Here is a 22,139-nt window from a genome sequence, read left to right on the forward strand (position 1 = left end):
GAGCCTTCCTATTATCAGCATGCCCGGCAATGTCAATTTTCATAATGCCTACCCTCCCTCCTTAGCAGATTGCCCACAATGCCAGAAGGAAGTTTACTGCTAGTGCATGTGAGGTGTGGCAGACTTTCACTAGGTTGTTGATCCCTCTGTTCACCATCCCCTCCTCCCGTGCCCGTCCCATGAGGAGGAAGCAATAGAAACACTGGGGAACCCTGCTGGAGAGCATGTTGACGATGAAGAAATGGGAGGTGCCTGTGAGAGCAGAAGGTTAGTTGCCCTGAATATAATTACTAGTCCTGGTCATCAAAAACTCTAAACACCAAAAGGCTCCTCATTTTTCTGAGCTCTGATAATTAATCTGCATTAACTGAGTCTTTATAGTCTTTGTGCATGTGGCAAACTTTTAATATAGTTTCATTTGTCATGCCATAGGTTCCTTCACATCCCAGGAAGCTGCAGATGAAATCAAAAGAGGAGGATGAGAATGAAGTCGACAAAGAATCTGTTCTCTCAAGCTCCCAACCATCTCTCAATCCCTTGACGCTCACCTGTGACACTTTGGGCAGAACTCAAATGGGTTGGAAAGGAGGCAGGAGACCAAAGGAAATGGTGCAGATGGCCTGCATGCATGTCTGCCGATTCTGTTCCTGGTCTAGGCAATTTTTATAAAGGTGGGAGGAAAGTGGGGGGAGGGTGGATGAGCAAACTCGCCCACAGAAATTCAGGCCAGTGTAAGGGGACTAAAACCTCTCCCTGTATATTTTTTTATAAAATAGATATAGATATCTTCATGGCTATTTCTAAAATTTTAAAACTGGACAAATACCTTTTAAAATGGCTGAAGCTATGTCTGCCTGTGACCCTCGAACAAAAGGAGCATTCTGGCAGTGTCAAGGAAATTTGCACATCGATATCTCTGAAGAGACACTAAGGGCACCCCTGTGGGCTGCACAGACCAAATTCAAAGAGAATTATACAAAGGCCATCTGCATTTTCTAACCCAGGTTGGCCAGTCAGAGTCTATTTGTCTGCTAGGACAAAGGACCCTACAACCTTCCTTTCAATTCTTAATGGTTAGAACATTTAACTATCTCGGGAACCCAGAACAGGGACACACATCCTTTCTCAAAGACAATGTGAAGAGTTGGGAGCCATGTGAACCACTAGCTCGTGGAACCAGTTATTTTGCCTTGATATTCTGCAAACTCAGTCTGCCATTTTACCAACTACAAGCAGCCTCACAGAAAAGAGGCTCTGCCCAGATTGAATACCTGGCCCTATCTACACTGTTTCTGTTCGAACTTCTGTACCATTGCCTACAAGACTGATTCATCTCTGCATGCCTTTCTCATTATTTGAAGTCAACTCCACTGGAAAAGCGAATTCTACAGCATTGGTTTTCCGTCTGCTAACCTCTGTGAAGAAATACCTTAATGGACTTTGATTCTGGACTCTGGAACCCACGTGAAACAATAAATCTTTTTCTCTGTGGTCTTTTCCCTGTAAATCTTTATTTTCTCTATCCTTTTTAACTGAATGAGTGCACAGGAGGCAACCTAGTGACCCTCCTCCTGCGGTTTGAGTGTGCGCAAGTAAAATAACACTTCAAGTTCATCTTATCTCGAGTTTTCTGTGGTGCTATTAATAGGAAATTGGATCACACTAAAACTGAGGAGGAAGAGGGAAGCGAATCAAAACACCTTCCTGTTTATGGGTGGGTGGCGAGTGGAGAAATCAGGGTTGTTTAAATGAATCCCCCTCCTGTCCGTAATACCAGTTAAGCTAATTAAAGAGTTCATTAGGAGCTTGCCAATGATTCTTAATAAATTTTCACAGGGGATGTGCAGCCTTCAGGAGCTGTAGAATGGAGACCAGCTCAAGGGTGGCGGGAACAGGGCCAGCTGAACTTTGAGAGCAGAAGACCAATTTACAAGTCACAATGAAGAGGCTTAGAGAAGTGGGGAGTGGGGGAGGGGGGGGTGTCTCCCCCATCACAGGATTTTTAAAAATTCCCATGTTCCTGCCCTATCCGGCATTCCATGTCTCCATCTGCCCTCTAAAATGTGAAAAGTCTGCACTTTCCGTTTTTCTTAATTTAAAAGCTACTGTCTAAACAGTAGCTGAAGCAAGTCAGAATGTGGCCTGCATTTCCAGTGACCCACCTCTGATCCCACCCTCTCTGGCCACTAATTGGTCAACCTACCCATCCTCGACACAAGGAACAGCTCGCCTCCACCAAAATACTGAAACGTTTCTATTTCTTGCTGGGGGTGGGTTTGCAACCTAGAAATGAGCCTGCCTCCCAATTCTGGCTTCCATCATGCAAATCTGGCCCCTTAAATGAATTAGGCACCAGCACAGGTCTCCTTATATAGGGATCCACAGATAGCTGTAGTCAGAGGATTACACAGGGTAAATTAATGATACTAGATTTCATATTGAGGGAGTAGTGGAACACTGGGAAGATTGTAACAGGAGGCACTGTTAATGTTCATTTATGGCTGAGGAGTCAATGAACCCTGAATTCACCAACCCGGTATTTAAAAAGAGGATGTTAGCTGACAATTAACTTCATGTGGAATTCTGCAACTACCTCCTATAATGCATGGGCATTGTTAGGATAGGCGAGAGGGTCCACTGGTGCTGTTTGCTGTGCTATAGAGATGACTGTAGGTCATCTTATATAAGTGGCTGTTGCAAGTAGGCCTATGGAATGCATTCCTGATGCAGAATGCTGTTAGGCAGGCATAATTACTCTCTGGTATCCCATTCCTCTACACTGGTAACTTTGGGCATCCAGGTGAAAGGTACAGTCACCAGGGATTTCTATTAATTGCATAATGCACTAGTTCCTGGCTTATCTAATATATATTTCACCAATCCAAGTTTTAAGCAACAATTCAATGGATGCAGTGCTCGTAGACAAATGCCCTTCATTTGACAAAGCCTTTCCAAAGGAAATACATTATCATGATGTGAGACTTCATAGGATAGTTATGTTTTAAAATGTCTCTTTTAACGAAAGGTAAAACATAATATTCTGAATGAGGGATGGTACACTCATGCTAATTCTGCTTTGAGACAGGCTCATGTTATTTTGTTGTCATGGGGAAGAGGCCCAGGTTGAGACCTATTTGAAAACCAAGTGATGGGTTTCACACCTTGACAGAAAAGGGCAGTTGGTCTTTCTTTAACCCAGACTCTCAGACTCAGAGACCCAGAAGGAGACACAGAAACAGTTGCTGCTGTGAAAAGCAGAAGTGAAAAGACTGTTCTTGTGTTAGCCACCAAGCAGAATGCTGGTGGGAAATGGTTCTCTGTTCGAAGAGATGGGACCTGTGGAGATTTAAGGCCCAAGCAGTCACCAAAGGGTGCCTTGTTGATGAAAATCTGTTATGGAAAGTGACTTTCAAAGGACTTTGGGAGACTCATCCTGACATGACGAGGAGGAGGGAGCCTGCTGTAAAAGTTGGGTTTGAACTTGAATCTACAAAGCTACATATCTGCTGAGAGCATGACGTTACGCACAAATGGGTTGCAAAGTATCTCGGTTGTGTTGATCAGTTAATCAGGAAGTAACTTTCTGTAGATAAAAGCAAAAAACTGCGGATGCTGGAAATCCAAAACAAAAACAAAAATACCTGGAAAAACCCAGCAGGTCTGGCAGCATCCGCGGAAAGGAGCACAGTTAACGTTTCGAGTCCAAATGACCCATCAACAGAACTTACTGTTGAAGGGTCATTCGGACTCAAAACGTTAACTGTGCTCCTTTCCGCAGATGCTGCCAGACCTGCTGGGTTTTTCCAGGTATTTTTGTTTTTGTTTTAGTAACTTTCTGTAGTTTGGCATTATATTTGCCTGTTAAGTAATGTTTAATCTATGTTGATTTTAATTTGTTTGCTACATTATAAGTCTTAAAACATGAAATCTTGTCGTGCCATTCTTTCCGTTGATCGCTTGGAAATTTAATCTCTTAAAAGTTGTCGTTCTCCAGAAGGATCATAACAACTTCAATACTTCCTTGACCTCTCTGTCTCAATTTCTGGTGATAGACTGTCCACCAATATTCATTCCAAGCCTACCGACTCCCACAGCCACCTCGACTACAGCTCCTCACACCCTGCTTCCTGTAAGGACTCCATCCCATTCTCTCAGTTCCTTCGCCTCCATCACATCTGTTCTGATGATGCCACTTTCAAAAACAGTTCCTCTGACATGTCTTCCTTCTTCCTTAACCGAGGTTTTCCACCCACGGTGGTTGCCAGGGCCCTCAACCGTGTCCGGCCCATCTCCCGCGCATCCGCCCTCACACCTTCCTCTCCCTCCCAGAATCAGGACAGGGTCCCCCTTGTCCTCACTTATCACCCCACCAGCCTCCGCATTCAAAGGATCATCCTTCGCCATTTCCGCCAACTCCAGCATGATGCCACCACCAAACACATCTTCCCTTCATCCCCCTGGCGGCATTCTGCAGGGATCGTTCCCTTTGGGACACCCTGGTCCACTCCTCCATCACCCCCTACACCTCAACCCCCTTCCATGGCACCTTCCCATGCAACCGCAGAAGGTGCAACACCTGCCCAATTACTTCCCCCCTCCTCACCGTCCAAGGGCCCAAACACTCATTTCAAGTGAAGCATCATTTCACTTGCACTTCCCTCAATTTAGTCTACTGCATTCGTTGCCCTCAATGCGGTTTCCTCTACATTGGAGAGACCAAACGCAGACTGGGTGACCGCTTTGCAGAACACCTTCGATCTGTCCGCAAGCATGACCCAGACCTCCCTGTCACTTGCCATTTCAACACTCCACCCTGCTCTCATGCCGACATGCCCGTCCTTGGCCTGCTGCATTGTTCCAGTGAAGTTCAACGCAAACTGGAGGAACAGCACCTCATCTTCCGACTAGGCACTTTACAGCCTTCTGGACTGAATATTGAGTTCAACAATTTTAGATCATGAACTCTCTCCTCCATCCCCACCCCCTTTCCGATCCCCCTTTTTTCCCCCAATAATTTATATAGATTTTTCTTTTCCCACCTATTTCCATTATTTTTAAATATATTTCCATCCATTGTTTTATCTCTACCTTTTAGCCTATTTCGATTCCTTCCCTTCACCCCACCCCACCCCCACTAGGGCTATCTGTACCTTGCTTGTCCTGCTTTCTACCCTTAATTAGCACATTCCTTAGATAATATCACCACCTTCAACATCTTTTTGTCCTTTTGTCTATGACATCTTTTGGCTATCTCCATCTATCACTGGCCCTCTATCCAGCTCTACCTGTCCCACCCACCCCCTTAAACCAGCTTATATTTCACCTCTTTTCTATTTTTACTTAGTTCTGTTGAAGAGTCATATGGACTCGAAACGTTAACTGTATTCCTCTCCGCAGATGCTGCCAGACCTGCTGAGTTTTTCCAGGTATTTTTATTTTTGTTTTGGATTTCCAGCATCCGCAGTTTTTTGCTTTTATCAATACTTTTCATGATGGGTCTAAGCATCTGATGCATGACATTAGAGTCCTCATGGTGCGCTCAATTATGACCCTGGTCAATTTTGTAGTTCTCCTCAATGTTGGCCCTTGGAAAATGCATCAGGGTCATCAGCCAAAGTGTAGAGGGTATACCTGGTCCCCCAGCAACCAGCTAAATTTAGGGTCAGAACCATGAAATATTGCTGGAAAATTTGACTGTTTTAGAATAGAACTATTCTTGAAGCTACCAGGATGGTGGATATTGACATGCATGATGCAATGATGTTGATGACAGACATGTTGATTATATATGAGGCTGCATCAATGAAAAGGCCTCTTATAGCAATGAGAGTTTCATTGGTGGCACCCCTTATTTTGGGAAAACCAGGCTTCTGTATAAACCAACAGCCCTGTCATGCTGTGATATTACATCCAGTTGCACTGAAGCATAGAAGCATTAGAAATAATAGGAGACCATTCAACCCCTCGGGTCTGTTCTACCGTTCAATTAGATCGTAGCTGATTTGGACCTCAATTTCATTTTCCTGGCTTTGCTCCATACTCCTTGACATTCTTACCTAACAAAAATCTATGTATTTCAGGCTTAAAAGTTCCACCTGATCCAGAATCCACAGACTTTCGAGGACAGCATTCCAAATTTCTATTCCTCTTTGTGTGAAAAAGTATTTTCTGATTTCACTCCTAATTGTCCAGTTCTAATTTTAATATATTCCCTTGTTTTTGATTCCACCACTACCCCCTCCGTAGCTACTCTATCAAATCCCTTTAACATTTTAAATACCTTTATCAGATCAATCCTCAATCTTTTATGCTTAAGGGAACACAAGTCAGGTTTACGCAACATGTCCTAATATTAAACTTCTAAGCCCCAATATCATTACATAAGAACATAAGAAATAGGAACAGGAGCAGGCCATTCAGCCCATTAAGCTGGGCTTAATTTAAAGACTTGGGTGAATGGACCGTGTGTGAATGGACCGCGTGTGTTATAGCCAAATTTGCTGATGATACAAAGATAGGCAGGAAAGCTTGCTTTCCACCATTCAAAAAGATCATAGTTGATTTGACTGTGGCCTTAACTCCACTTCCATGCCTGCCCCAATAACACTTGACTCACTTGTTGATCAAAAATCTGTCTGACTCAGCCTTGAATATATTCAATAACCCAGCCTCCATTGCTCTCTGAAGTAGAGAATTCCAAAGATCAATGACTCTGAGACAAGTAACTCCCTCTCATCTCCACCTTAAATGGGAGACCCCTTATTTTGAAACTGTGCCCTAATTCTAGAAATCCCCATCATTCTCTCAGCACCTACCTTGCCCCACAGAATTTATATGTTTCATTCCCATTATTTTAAATTCCAATGAGTATTGGCTCAACCTGCTCAACCTTTCTTCATAAGACAAACCCTTCATCTCAGGAATCAACTGAGTGAACCTTCTCTCCTTAAGTAAGGGAACAAAAATTGTACACAGTATTCTAGGTGGGGTCTCAATAATGCCCTACGTAGTTGTAGCAAGACTTTCCTACTTCTACACTCCATCTCCCTTGCAATGAAGATGAACATTCAATTTGCCTTCTTATTTACTTGCTATATCTGCATGCTAACTTTTTGAGATTAATGTATAAAGACACCCAGATCCCTTAGCAGTCTCTCCCCATTTAAATAATATTCAGTTTTACTATTCTTCGTACTGAAATGGACAAACTCACATTTTCCCACATTATACTCTGTCAGGTCTTTTCCCCACTCACTTAACCTTTCTACATCCCTTCACAGACTATTTGTGCCCTCCTCACAGCTTGCTTTCCTGCCTATCTTTGTATCAACAACAAATTTGGCTATAACACATGCGGTCCATTCACACACGGTCCATTCATCCAAGTCTCTAATATAGGCTGATAGAGGCCCCAACGCTGATCCCTGTGGCACCCCACTACTTACTGTTTGCCAACATAAAAATGACCTATTTATCCCGATTCTCTGTTTCCTTTTAGTTCGTCAAGCCTCTATCCATGCTAATATATTATGCCCAACACCAGAGCTTTTATCTTGTGTGGTAACCTTTTAGGTGGCACTTTATCAAATGTCTTTAGAAAATCCAAAAACACTGCATCCACTGGTTCTCCTTTATCCACACTGCTTGTTACATTCTCAAAGAACTCTAATAAATTTGTCAAATACGATTTCCCTTTACATATGTATGAACATATGAATTAGGAGCAGGAGTAGGCCAATTTGCCCCACGAGCCTACTCCACCATTCAATAAAACCATGGCTTATCTGAATGTAACCTCAACCCCACATTCCTACCTATGCCCAATAACCTTTCACCCCCTTGTTAATCAAGAATCTATCTAGCTCTACCTTAACAATATTCAAAGACTCTGCTTCCACCACCTTTTGAGGAAGAGAGTTCCAAAGACTCACAACCCTCTGAGAGAAAAATATCTTCTCATCTTTATCTTAAATGAGCAACCCTTTATTTTTAAACAGTGACCCCCTAGTTCTAGATTCTCCCACAAGAGAAAACATCCTCTCCATATCCACCTTGTCAAGACTCCTCAGGATCTTAAAGTTTTCAATCAAGTTACTTCTTACTCTCCTAAATTCCAGTGGATACAAGCCTAACCTGTTCAGCCTTTCCTCATAAGACAACCCATCCATTCCTGGTATTAGTCCAGTAAACCTTCTCTGAACTGCTTCTAGTGCATTTACATCTTTCTTTAAACAAGGAGACCTGCATTGTACACAATACTCCAGATGTGGCCTCACCAATGCCCTGTACTAGTGAAGCATGACCCTCCCTCCCTTCACAAAACTATGCTGACTTTCCTTGGTTGTATTATTATGATTTTTAAATGTCCTGCTACTACCTCCTTAATAATGGATTCCAGCATTTTCCAAATACAGTTGTTAGTCTAACTGGCATAAAGTTCCCTGCTTTCTGTCTCCCTCCTTTCTTCAATAGAGATGTTACATTTGTGGTTTTCCGTTCCATTGGGACCTTTCCAGAATCTAGGGAATTTTGGAAGATTACAGCCAATCCATCCACTATCCCTGCAGCTCCTTCTTTTAAGACCCTAGGATGCAGGTCTTCAGGTCCAAGAGACTTTGTCAACTTTTAGTCCCATTAGTTTTCTGAGTGCTTTTTCTCTCATGATAGTGATTGTTTTAAGTTCACACCCCCCTTTTGCTCCTTGACTTTCTATTCTTATTACTGGGATGGATCTTGTGTCTTCTACTGTAAAGGCAGTTACAAAATATTTGCTCAAAGACTCTGCCATTGCCTCATTTCCAATTATTAATTCCTCAGTCTCATCTTCTAAGGAGCCAATGCTCACTTTAGCTACTCTCTTCCTTTTTATATATTCGTAGAAGTTCTTACTGTGTTTTTATATTTCTTGCTGGTTTACTCTCATATTCTAATTTCTCCCTCTTTATTATTTTTTTAGTCGTCCTTTGCTAGTTTCTAAAATTTTCCCAATCTTCTGGCCTACCACTAATGTTCACAGCATCATGTACCTTTTTATTCAATTTGATATCATCTTTAACTTCCTGAATTTATACTATTTACTATTATGTACTATTTACAATTTATACTCTATCCTAGAGTGTAGCTTCTGTTAGGGAGCCTATAAACAACTCCCACCAGTGACTTCTTTTCTTTGCTATTTCTTATTTCCACACAAACTGATCCTACATCTTGATCTTCCCAACCAATATTATTTCTCACTACTGTACTGATCTGATTCTTTATTAACAGAGCTACCCCATCTTCTTTTCCTTTCTTCCTGTCTTTCTGAAATGTCAAATATGCTTGAATATTCAGCTCCCAGTCTTGGTCACGTTGCAACCATATCTCTGTAATGGCTATCAAATCAAACCAATTTATTTCAATTTGTGCTATCAATTATTCCATTTTGTTACATACATTGTGATTATTCAGGTAAAGAGCCTTTAATTCTATCTTTTTACCAATTTTCCCTACTCTGACCCTATTTGCTGGTGCACCTTTATGTCCCTGATCCTTCACATCTACTCTGGTTATCATTCCCCACATCGCTACCTTGTTCTATTGCCTTGTCTTTTCTTGTTAACTTTCTAAGCTACCCTTCAAGTGACCCCTCACACTCCCCACTCTTTAGTTTAAAGTCCTCTCTGCCCTGGTTATACAATTCGCCGGGACACTGGTCCCAGCAAAGTTCAAGTGAAGGCCGTTCCAGTGGTACAGCTCCTTCATTCCCCAATACTGGTGTCAGTGCTTCACTAATCAAAACCCACTTCCACATCAATCTTTGAGCCACACATTCAATTCTTTGATCTTATTTATCCTATGCCAATTTGCTTGTGGCTCATGTAGTAATCTTGAGATTATTACCTTTGTGATTCAACTTTTTAAAAAATTAGTCCCATCTGCTCATATTTCCTTAGCAGAACCACTTTCTTTGTTCTATAAGACCATAAGACATAGGAGCAGAAATTAGGCCATTCGGCCCACCGAGTCTGCTCCATCATTCAATCATGGCTGATAAGTTTCTCAACCCCATTCTCCCACCTTCTCCCCGTAACCTTTGATCCCCTTACCAATCAAGAACCTATCTATCTTGGTCTTAAATACACTCAATGACCTGGCCTCCACAGCCTTCTGTGGCAATGAATTCCATAGATTCACCACTCTCTGGCTAAAGAAGTTTCTCCTCATCTCTGTTCTAAAAGGTCTTCCCTTTACTCTGAGGCTGTGCCTATGTCAGCGGTACTCATACAGACTGTAACAACTGGATCCTTCCCCTCCTACTGCAAATTTCTCTCCAGCCCCGAGGAGATGTCCTCATCCCTGACACCGCGCAGGTAACACAGCCTTCAGGATTCACATTCTTGGCTGCACAGAACTGTGTCTATCCCTCTAACTATACTGCCGCCTCTTCCTACTACTACATTGCTTTTTACTCCCCTCACTTGAATGCCCCTTGTACCATGGTGCTGTTGTCAGTTTGCTTATCCTCACTGCAGTCCCTGCTCCCATAAGCTGATCTTGAACCTGTTAGGCATGTGCAAAGTCTACGGCTCCTCCAGTGCTACCTTCTGGATCCCCATACCTGCCTCACTCATAGTCACACCCTCCTGTCCTTGACCACAGACCAAACCTGAACCTAGCCTAAGGGTGTGCCCACCCTCGGAAGGGAGTGTCCAGGTAACTTTCTCCCTCCTTCATGGCATCGTAGTGTCTGAAGCTTGACTCTAGCTCATTAACTCTGAGCCAAAGTTCCCTGAGTTGCAGACAAAGCTGTTGGTACAACAAGGTTCAAATTTAGGATATCAACAACATAGTCCAACTCACAGGTAAGGTAAGAACAGGACAGCTATCTATCAATATTCTCCGAGAGTGTATTAGACCCAAGGCTATGCCGGTGTTCATTTATAAGCGTAGTGATAATGCTAAAGTGAGACACAGACCCATGATCAAGCAAGTGCTTATGCAGGATGAGGTTGAACAGATTAGTAGTAGTTACTAATTTACACCATGCCCTACACTGCGCTTGGTCTGGGGTTTTTTATTTCATTTTTCTTTTTTTTTTCATTTTTCGATTTGATCCATTTGTGTCCCTATATTGCCTCAATAAATGGCCACACCATAAACAATACCTGCTTAAAACACAATCACACTGTAAACTGAGTTAAGCAGAAGGAATGTGGCAACACAATTAATGACATTGCCAAATTCTCAGTAAATCTCTGACCATGTACTCTCTGAAAGCAAGGAGTTTGTTCTCATGCCCGGCTTCAATTTTAGGGTGACGTCATCCCACATCAAACGGGAAGAGGTATTTGCTGAGCTCAAATTCCTCTATTTCAGCTGTCCCACCACAAACCAGCATCCAATGAAGACATTGAATCCTTGAAAGACTTGGCCGATTTTCACATGCAGTGAGAATTATTTGGGCTTTCAGGGGGCTTTCGACAAAGTCCCACATAAGAGATTGGCGTGTAAAATTAAAGCACATGGGATTGGGGGTAGTGTATTGAGATGGATAGAAAACTGGTTGGCAGACAGGAAACAAAGAGTAGGAATAAACGGGTCTTTTCCGAATGGCAGGCAGTGACTAGTGGGGTACCACAGGGATCGGTGCTGGGACCCCAGCTATTCACAATATATATTAATGATTTAGATGAGGGAATTAAATGTAATATCTCCAAATTTGCAGATGACACAAAGCTGGGTGGGAGGGTGAGCTGTGAGGAGGATGCAGAGATGCTTTAGGTTGATTTGGACAAGCTGAGTGAGTGGGCAAATGCATGGCAGATGCAATATAATGTGGATAAATATGAGGTTCTCCACTTTGGTAGCAAAAACAGGAAGGTAGATTAATATCTGAATGGCTATAAATTGAGAGAGGGGGAAGTGCAACGAGACCTGGGTGTCCTCGTACACCAGTCGTTGAAGATAAGCATGCAGTTGCAGCAGGTGGTAAAGAAGGCAAATTGTATGTTGGCCTTCATAGCGACAGGATTCGAGTACAGGAACAGGGATGTCTTGCTGCAATTATACAGGGCCTTGGTGAGACCACACTTGGAATATTGTGTGCAGTTTTGGTCTCCTTATCTGAGGAAGGATGTTCTTGCTATAGAGGGAGTGCAGCGAAGGTTTATCCGACTGATTCCTGGGATGGCGGGACTGACATATGAGGAGAGATTGAGTCGATTAGGATTATATTCGCAGGAGTTCAGAAGAATGAGGGGGAATCTCATAGAAACCTATAAAATTCTAACAGGACTAGACAGGGTAGATGCAGAAAGGATGTTCCCGATGGTGGGGGAGTCCAGAACCAGGGGTCACAGTCTGAGGATACCGGGTAGACCATTTAGGACTGAGATGAGGAGAAATTTCTTCACCCAGAGAGTGGTGAGCCTGTGGAATTCGCTACCGCAGAAAGTAGTTGCGGCCAAAACATTGTATGTCTTCAAGAAGGAGTTAGATATAGCTCTTGGGGCGAAAGGGATCAGAGGATATGGGGAGAAAGCGGGAGCAGGATATTGAGTTGGTTGATCAGCCATGATCATAATGAATGGTGGAGCAGGCTCGAAGGGCTGAATGGCCTACTCCTGCTCCTATTTTCTATGTTTCTACGTGCACCATGTCACGATATCATGGTAATCTAGATGTGCTACCATTGTCTGAACCTGTTTTCATTGAACTTATGAACTCAGCAACTTGTGGAGTTGAGTTCAGTTTTAATGACATCATTATATGCCCAAATAGACGGTGTTGCCATGGGATCCCCTCAAGGCCCAGTTCTCGCCAACATCTTCATTGGTTTCCATAAGAAATGCATCTTTGATAGAATGATCCCTAACCTCCTACCCCTTGCATATTTCCGATATGTAGATGATACGTTTGCTATATTTGAATCTGCCGCTGCATGTAAGAATTTCTTTACCTTAATGGGCTCCATCCTGCGCTCAAATTCAAATTTGAAATTAAGCAGTTGACTGCTCCCTTTTCTCGGCGTGCTAGTTGAAAAATCCGCCAATGGGTCCTCTACTACTGTCTACCACAAGCCTGCCTTCACTGGTCAATTTACATATTGGGATTCCTACAGTTCCATGTGCTTTAAAAGTGGCCTTATTGGCATTTTCTCACTGTGCAAGCTTGATGCTGAAACAGAGTGCATCAAAGCCATCATGTGGGATAATGGTTACCCTAATTAGATCTTTGCCTGCTGAATATTGCACAAACTCAGGAATGGGTCTAAGGCCGTCACTTTCAGTCCTGAAAAGTGCTCAGTCTACCGCAGACTACCAAGGATAAGATGTCTCAAAATTTGAGCAACGGGTGAAGCTAGCCATTTCACACTGCTATTATGCAATAGCAACATGAGTGGTATTCTCCACTAATGGGATGCTGCCATAAAGCCAAAAAGATATTCTGCCTACCACACAAATGAGCACTGTGGTATAGGAATTTTAGTGCCAGTGTGATGCTAGGTATGTAGGCTGTACATCCCAACAACTGGTGGATCATATCAAACAGCACGTCTCTTCGGCTGTTCGCAACAGGCAAAGTACTAACTGTACTCAACCAGCCCATACTCGCAAAGCTCAGAACAGAGTGGCCAACATTCGATGTGGTTCTGTGATTGGACAACACTTGCTAAACAATCCTGATTGTGTGAAGAATTACACTAACAACAAATTTGAGATTATCAGTCAGGCTCACATGTGGCTCACTTATGCATGCTGGAAGCTACATATATTCACACACAAGGAACTGTCCTTTGCAAACAGAAAGAGCATGTCCATGCATTGTGATTTTTATCAACTAAACAAAAGTTTGGGGAACAGCCATTCCCTGGTTCATTCCCCATGGCAATGCCATAACCAATCAGAGTTGACCTGACTGGTTTGAATTTAAACAATAGCTTAGCAGTTAACTGTTGCCTGGTGCATTCTCCATAGCAATGTCTCTACCATTCAGAGTCCACTTGCCAACCAATCAGCACCCTCTTCTCATGCAGTATGAATTGTTGTTTCTTTTGAGGTTTGGTATTCTTGCAAATCTATTCTGATGAGTGCAAGATGAAAAGCTTTGACAGCATGTCTATTTTGTCAACAATACTGAAGTTCTGTACTACGAAATGACTATTTATATCAAGTATTTTAACTAGTTAAGCTATAAAATGAAAACAGTGCTCATTTCTCCCTTATACTAGTTTAAACTAATGCTCAAATTTAGAGAGAAAAAATAAACATTAAAAATCAGCAACCAATCACCTACCTGCTCATCTAATTAATGCCTCTAAATCCCAGGTCTTGCTGTCTCTCACTCCTGCTCTTGTACCACACCTTGTTCTGTATAAGACCAGAACAGCACCTCTTCCCTCACTGTACCAATTTCCATCACTCATTAAATACCCCAAGTTAAGCAAGTACTCTGCCTAGCAGTAATCCATTGAGCTGGACTTCAAGCTACATCTGAATACTCAGTATCTCAGTCTGATGCTCTTTCAAAAATTAATTAGTTAGCTTGTACATCTTTGTGCTGTAGATCTATGCATATGATTCATTCCTGCACTTGCTGTCTGAAAGGATCCATGTCCACAGAAGTTAAGAACTACAGGGATCTTCATTTCAAATGAGGGGGCAGTTGAACTTCTTCAAATAGGTTTCAGGTCATTTGTGCAAAGTATAGGTATTTTGGATGATCTCCTTTGGGAACTTCAGCCTCTTCAGATATTGTTTGTCAAAAAAGTTTTTAAAACTGCTTCTCTGCAGAGTGGAGGTTAAGGTTTATGGGAGGCAAACATCACTCCATCGCTGACTGTGGTCCCCCTCACTCTCCAGGGTAGCCGAAGAATAGTAAGATCCTGAAGGAGGTTGGGTGGGGGTGTGTGTGTGTGTGTGCATTCACCATCATGGCTGTATGGCTTTCAGACAACCTTTGGTGGGAGAACATTAAATGGGAGAGGAATGGGCAGCAATGGGAGGCGATATGTAGTGGTATTGTTGCTGGACTAGTAAACCAGAAACCCAGGATAATGCTCTGGGGACCCAGGTTTGAATTGATGGTGGAACTTGAATTCAATAAAAATCTGGAACTAAAAAGTCTAATGATGACCATGAAACCATTGCCGATTGTTGTAAAAACTCATCCGGTTCACTAATGTCCTTTAGGGAAGGAAATCTGCTGTCCTTACCTGGTCTGGCCTACATGTGACTTCAGACCCACAGCAATGTGGTTGACTCTTAAATGCCCTCTGAACAAGGGCAATTAGGGATGGGCAATTAATGCTGGTCTGGCCAGTGACACCCATATTCCATGAATGAATTAAAAAGATGACAATTGTCCATTTAAGTTAAGATGATAAAAGTATATCTGGAAATGGACTAGCTAGATTTACCAATAACAAGTTAACAATAATTAAGAAACACCAATGAATATAGTCAGAAAAATAGCACCATTTCTGACCCCAGTATCAACATTTGCCTTTTTCTTCATTCAGGCAACTGTTTCACACTGTTAAAAAAGTATACAGGTTTCTTGGTTTTCTACATGAAGGCAGGATACAAATACAAGGGAGATATCCTAAACCTCAATAAGTCACAGGTTAGATCCCAACTAGAATATGGTGTCAAATTCTGGACACCACATTTCAGGGATGATGTCACAGCCTTGTAGAGGATGCAGAGGAGATTGACCCACATGGTACCAGGGATGAGGGACTTTGTTTCTGTGAATAGATTATAGTAGGTGGGGTTGTCCTTCTCAGAACAAAGAAGGTGACCTAATAAAGTTGTTCAAAATAATGAAGAATTTTGAAAGTGTAAATAGCAAGATACTGTTTCCACTGGCAGGTGGGTCGGTATCCAGGGGGCACAGATTTAAGATAATTAGCAAATGAACCATTGTGGGGATGAGAAGGAAGTTTTTCATGCAATGAATTATGATAGGAATGCACTGCATGAAGTGTGGTGGGAATGGATTCTAGTTTCATTCAAAAGGGAATTGGATATAGACTTGAAAAGGTTAAAAATGCAGGATATAGGGAAAGAGCAGAGGAGTGGGACTAAAGGAATAGCTCTCTCAAAGATCCAGCATAGGCGGGGAGGGGGGGGGGGGGGGTCGCCGTGGAATGGTCTTCTCTGTTCTGGGTGAATTTATATATACAACCCAGAACCCCATTGAGCTCTATTTGTCCACCTGAAGAATATTAATGATGCCCCCTGACATAGGCTCAGCATGGGCGGAGTGTTGGCTCCCTGGTACTGGGCTCAGCACTGGGTACTCATGCTAAGAGACTGAGCTCAGGATGAACTGGGGCACCTTCTGTGCTAAGTGAATCTACACAGAGCCGCCGAAACCCCAACTGGATCTTGGTTTATCACGGGTGCCCCATGCTGAGCCGAGAGACAGCATAACCGACACTCAGTCCATGCTGAACCCAGTGGCAGGGTACTGAGCCCAGTCTCATAGCCTGGGCACTGAGTGCCTACTGAGCTTGGTGTCCGGTGTGTGGAGGGGCGGCTCCCTCTGGCGGCGGTGTTATCCCGGTAAGGCTGGGTTCCGCTCCTCTCTGAACACAGGTTACTTTCACAGCTCCACCCACCGGATTTTGCACATCACTTACCGCAACCTGGGCACTCCTCCACTCACCGGCATCATTCTCATTTCTCCTTTTACACGTTCCCCCCCCTCCCCCCCCCCGGGGGAACCGGTGTCACTAAGATGCCTTTCAGAGGAGCTGATCAACTTATCTGTGTTTTGAGCTGGGAGGAAGTGACTGCCTGATCCAGGGGATTAGAAACTGCAGAAAGCTCTCCCTCCCCCACCCACCTGGCTTTCTGATCCTAGTGAAGGGGAAATAGAAGGAACAAGACTCCGGGGGTGATCCGGGAGTGGGCAGAGCCCAGTAACTGGAGTAAGGGAAGGTGGCGATAGTAATTTTACAAAGCCTCTGCTGCCTTAAGCGGGTAAGTTTAAATGTCCCACTTTGCTACACTCGGCAGGCCTGAGCTGGGGATTTGAGAGGTTTAAAGCCCCTTAACTGTTTGTGTGTTGCTCCCTCCCTCAGCTGCTAATCCACCAGCGGAATACTGTGTCATTTTGTGCGTGGTTTTGCCCATCGGGGTAACTCGATCCCTTTTATTTAAACTGTGTGTCGAGCTACTCTCCCATCAGGAAGGGGAGTGCATCATCCACACAGGAGTTTCAACCCCGTCTGGCAGGGAAACCGGGTCAACTACCGGCAATGTGCATGTGAGCAAGTTTACACTTTTTAACAGGAAGAGCCTAGTTTAAGGTAATGTACCTGCTCCCGGCGACACCTGTCTTTTCCAGTTGTCTCTGTTGTTTTATTGGTTAAGTATGTTTGGTTTTATTGCCCAGAGGAAAGGACAGTCATGACAGAATGTGTTTGCAAACGGAAGAGAGGGGAATTGACAAAATATTGCAATGAGGTTAGATTTCCACAGCACTTCACTTGGTTGTCCTGACAGTCGTTCATTGCCTTTAAGATCCTTCAGATAACCAGCTCGGTTACACTGAATACAACTTTGTTTTTACTTGGGGTGGGAACACAACACTTGGAAATAGAACATAACTTGATGTCGATCGGCCTGAAACAGTTCATTCCTTTTAACTAAAGCTTTTTTTCCCCCCTGTTTGGCTGGAATGTAAAAGACTTTGGTTTATGTGGAATAAACTTAGGTCTTCACTACTCCCTTGTTAAGTCACACCCAGGACTGAAGGAACAACATGCCATGGGGACATGTTCTGAAACATATGAGTGCACTATTTCCTGGGGTAGGCAGGTTGAATCGAGAATTATCATGTGACGTGTCCCTTGGAACTGAGCTGGAACGGTTGTTAAGGAGATGTGTTTTGGGACGTTACATCACTATTGTTAACTCTTTGAGTGCTGTGACAGAACCCAGAGTAAGCAGATTAGACTGCGCTTTAGAATAAATTGTTAGAATGTATTTTTTTAAAGTTATTTTAACATTCATTGGAAAGTCTGGAAAATTGTTTTAATGGAAATGAGTAGAAGTGTGTATTTTGAAAACTTTCCATGGTTGAAATACTTACGTCTTTTTGTGGTAAAGCTGTTTTAGTGCAATTGTCCTTTGATTGCAATGTTTTATTTTATATTGGTAATGTCCATCATTCCCAGGGCAGTGAGTGCACGTGGCATTGTGTGATAACGAGAGCATGATGGGATATTGCTGAGTTTGATCCCTAATCTACTGTTAAAAATTCTGCACTCCATGTAATAAAACCAGATTTAGATTTACTCCGTCACTGTGGCCAGTAACATTGGAAAAAATGAGTCTTGAAAGCTGCTTGCGAATGATTCTGGAAAGTTCATGTGGAGAGGTGTACTCTGTTCGAGGTGTACGGCTGTGCTTATCCGCTGAAACAACATTCAGTGGCCTTTGTTTTCACTGCCATAGCTTTAGAGGGTGTTTGGTAGCCATGAGGACATACTCTTGTGGCGCTCAAGCTACGTATCAGCTTCTCCTGATATTACAGCCAATGTTTGTCAGTAGGACAGCAAAGATCAACTTTGCAAAATACTCTTCAGATGCCTTGAGTGTTGTAGGGAATCCTTTATCCAATTTATTGATCTCTGTTCATGGTAGGTGCACAGGATGAGTTAGAAATAATAATTAGAAACAATTTCTAGCAAGTAAACTGACACTATGTTCTAAGTTTGTGTTTTGAATTTGGGATTGTGTAGTGTGACTAACAACTTTGTAAGTGGTACTAACTTGCCCAGCTTCTAATGAGCTTAACACTGGTGAGATGTTTTTGAACATCTACCTTCACTACATCCATATGAGGAGCTAGTATTAGAAATCTTTAAACAGCTCATTCAGGAAGGGGAAACTTTCCATGTCCATCAGGTTGAAGTTTAACAGCCGTTTAACTTGGTAATATGTCCCTTCCTGTACCGGAGTAGCATGGCAGCTCAGGCCCCTGGCTGTTAATGCACAACAGTGCTTTGGGAATATGTTTCTTGTTCATCTGTTTTGGAGGAGGAACACAGACTGGCAGGACCAATGGTTGTAATGGAGATATTTTACTTCTTGCTCATTGCTGTTTCTTGTTAATTATAGCCAATTACAGTTCAAGCCGCTGGTAATGGTGTGAGGCTTCTGTCTTCCCTATGAAAACATTACTCTTATACAGAAGGTAAAATATTACGGATTGAAACCTGAAATCTAAACAGAAATTGTTGGAAATACTCAGCAGGTCAGGCAACATTTGTGGAGAGAAACTGTTAATGTTTCAGTTATGTGATCTTTTTGTCAGAATTGGAAAATGTTACAGACATAACCAGTTTTAAGCAAACATCATGGCAGGGAAAGGCCAGGGAGGGGAGAAAAGAAGAAAAGGAAGGTCATTGATAGGATAGAAGGCAGGAGAGATCAACCTGACACAAGTGACAGTAAGTGTAAGTCAAAAGGGGATGGCATTGGAACAAATAGCCAATGGGCATGAGGAGGAAACTCTCCACTGGTCGGAATCATACCTAACACAAAAGCAGATGGTTGTGGTTGGCCTCTGACAATCACCTGAGCCTCAAGGCCGCATCCTAGGCCCAACCATTTTCAGCAGCTTCATCATTCCCTCCATCATTAAGTCAGAAATGAGGATGTTCACTGATGATTGCATGGCATTCAGTTCCATTCACAATTCCTCCAGTAATGACACAATCTTAGGCCACGTGAAGCACGACTGGGACAACATTTAGGCTTGGGCTGATAAGTGCCAAGTAACATTTATAACACAAGTGCCAGGCAATGGCTATTTCCAACAAGAGAGAATCTAACTACACGCCTTTGACATTCAACAGCATTGCCATTGCTAAATTCTCAATCATCAACGTCCAGGGGATCACCGTTAACCAGAGATTTAACTGGATGAGCCACAAAAATTGCTGTTGCTGCAAGAGCAAATCAGCGGCTGGAAATTCTGCGCCACATAACTCTCCTCCTGATTACCCAGAGCATGCTCACCATGTACAAGGCACAAGTCAGGAATATGATGGAACACTTGCCTGGATGAGTGCAGCTCAAGAACGCTCAAGAAGCTCGACACCACCCAGGACGAAGCAGTCTGCTTGATCAATACCCACCCAACCACCACTTTAAACATTCAGTCCCTGCACCACCAGTGCACTGTGGCAGCAGCATGTATCATGTACAAGATGCACAGAAGAAACTTGCCAAGGCTTCTTCAACAGCGCCTTCCAAACCCATATGACCTCTACCACCTAGAAGAACAAGGGCAGTAGAGGCATGGGAACACCAGCACTTGCAAGTTACCATCCTGACTTCGAACTATATTGCTGTCCCATTGCTGTCGCTGGCTTAAAATACTGGGACTCCCTCCTTAACAGCATTGTGGGTGTACCTACACCACAGGGACCTTGGTTCACCATCATCTCCTCCATGACAATTAGGAATGTGCAATAAATGCTGGCTTTGCCAAATCAAATCTTAGTCTATCCCCAAATCCTGTGGCAACTTCTCTTCCATTGAGCCTCACATTTTGATGCTCCTCTCTTTTCCTCATTTAAAACCTTTGTTCTCCACCCACCTAAATCCCACAAAAGTGTTCACATCTTCATTGCTTTCCTTCCTCATCCTCTGCCCCAAGTGACGTGATCCCTCCTCAGAAATTGTGAGCTCCAGACGAGACTATTCCATCATAGCTGGCCTCCCATTTTCTAACCTCCGTAAACTTTGCTGCCTGTGCTCTGTCTTTCATCAAGTCCTGTTCAACTGTCACCTTTGTGCTCACTGACCTACATCCTTGTTTTTAAACCCTTTTAATGGCCTCACTCCTCTCTGTAATCTCCTTCAGCCCCACAACCTTCTGAGATGTCTGTGTTCCTCCGATTCTGGCCTCCTTGAGCATCCCCAATTTTAACTGCCCCACCAGTTGCCAAGACCCTAAGGGCTGGAATTTCCTTCATCAATCTTTCTGTCTCTCTACCTCTTTTTCCTCCTTTAGGGTATTCCTTAAAACCTACCTCTTTGACTAAGCATTTTGTCATCTCCTTCTGTGGCCCAGTGTCAAATTTTGTTTGACACTCCTGTGAAACACCTTGGCATGTTTAACTGCTTTAAAGGTGCTATATAAATACACGTTGTTTCATCTTTTCTTTCTCTCCTCGCTGTGTCTCCTCTGATCTGCGTCTGTGATTTTTCCAATGCCCTCTGCCACTTTGAGTTTCCAGCTTTCTGGCCCTAACCATCTCCTTTTTACCATGGACCTCCGATCCTCTTACATCACCAGTCCCCACCACGATGGTGTGGAGGTCCTTCACTTCTTCCTTGAATGGAGACCCAACCATTCCCCCTCTATCACAAGCCTCCTTCTGCTGGCTGAACTTACTTACATTGAACTACTACTTCTTTGACTCTCCTTGTTTCCTCTAAAATATGTTGCTGTAACTTGTATCACATTGGGAACTGATATGGGTCCGAGCTATGCCTGCCCTTTCGTATAATAACATGGAGCACTTTTGTTCCAGTCGTCAGGTCCTCTCATTTTCTGGTGCATTGATGACACTATCAGTGCCACTTCCTGCTCTTACCTGAACTGGAAAATTTCATCAACCTTGCTTCCTACCTCCACCCCTGCTGCCTGACTCTTCAGTGGCCTTCCTTGACTTCTCTATCTCGACTTCTAGGGATAGTTTGTCAACCAATATATTTTCTAAGCCCACCAGCTTCCACGGCTACCTTGATTACACTTTCTCCCATCCTATTTCCTGTTAAGGATTCTCTCCCATCTCCATCACATCTATTCTGTCAATGTACCTTCTGATATGTCTTCCTTTATCATCAGTCGATAATTTCCCTCCAATGTCATTGGTACCTTCAAATGTGCCCTTCCCATTTCCTGGACTCCTGTTCCCACTCTTCAGCTCGGTCCCAGGCTGCAATAGGGTTCCTCTTGTCCTCACCTTATATTCTACCAGCCTCCATATTCTTCCATCATTTTCGTCACCTCCTGCATAATACCTCCAGCAAACACATCTTCCCTTCGCCTTTCAGCATTCTGAAGGGACCGAGTCTGCTGTAACACTCTCTGATGCGCTGTATCATCACCACCAATACCCCCTCCCT

The 22,139-nt window shown here is 43.3% G+C and overlaps 1 protein-coding gene across 3 annotated transcripts in view; it reads left to right on the plus strand.

Moving 5' to 3' along the window:
* Positions 1–22,139, plus strand: part of fhip1aa (FHF complex subunit HOOK interacting protein 1Aa) — a 250,298-nt gene that overhangs the window by 55,805 nt on the left and 172,354 nt on the right. For 2 of the 3 annotated variants that reach the window (XM_078541270.1, XM_078541273.1), the window contains exon 1: positions 17,218–17,299. The exons of the other annotated variant lie outside the window; for it this stretch is intronic. The gene's annotated coding sequence lies outside the window, so the exon portion shown is untranslated. Of the gene's footprint in view, positions 1–17,217; positions 17,300–22,139 lie in introns of those variants that run through there. 3 annotated transcript variants of the gene reach the window in all.

This window comes from Cetorhinus maximus, chromosome 1 (genome assembly GCF_964194155.1).
Source record: "Cetorhinus maximus chromosome 1, sCetMax3.hap1.1, whole genome shotgun sequence".
Lineage (NCBI taxonomy): Eukaryota > Metazoa > Chordata > Chondrichthyes > Lamniformes > Cetorhinidae > Cetorhinus > Cetorhinus maximus.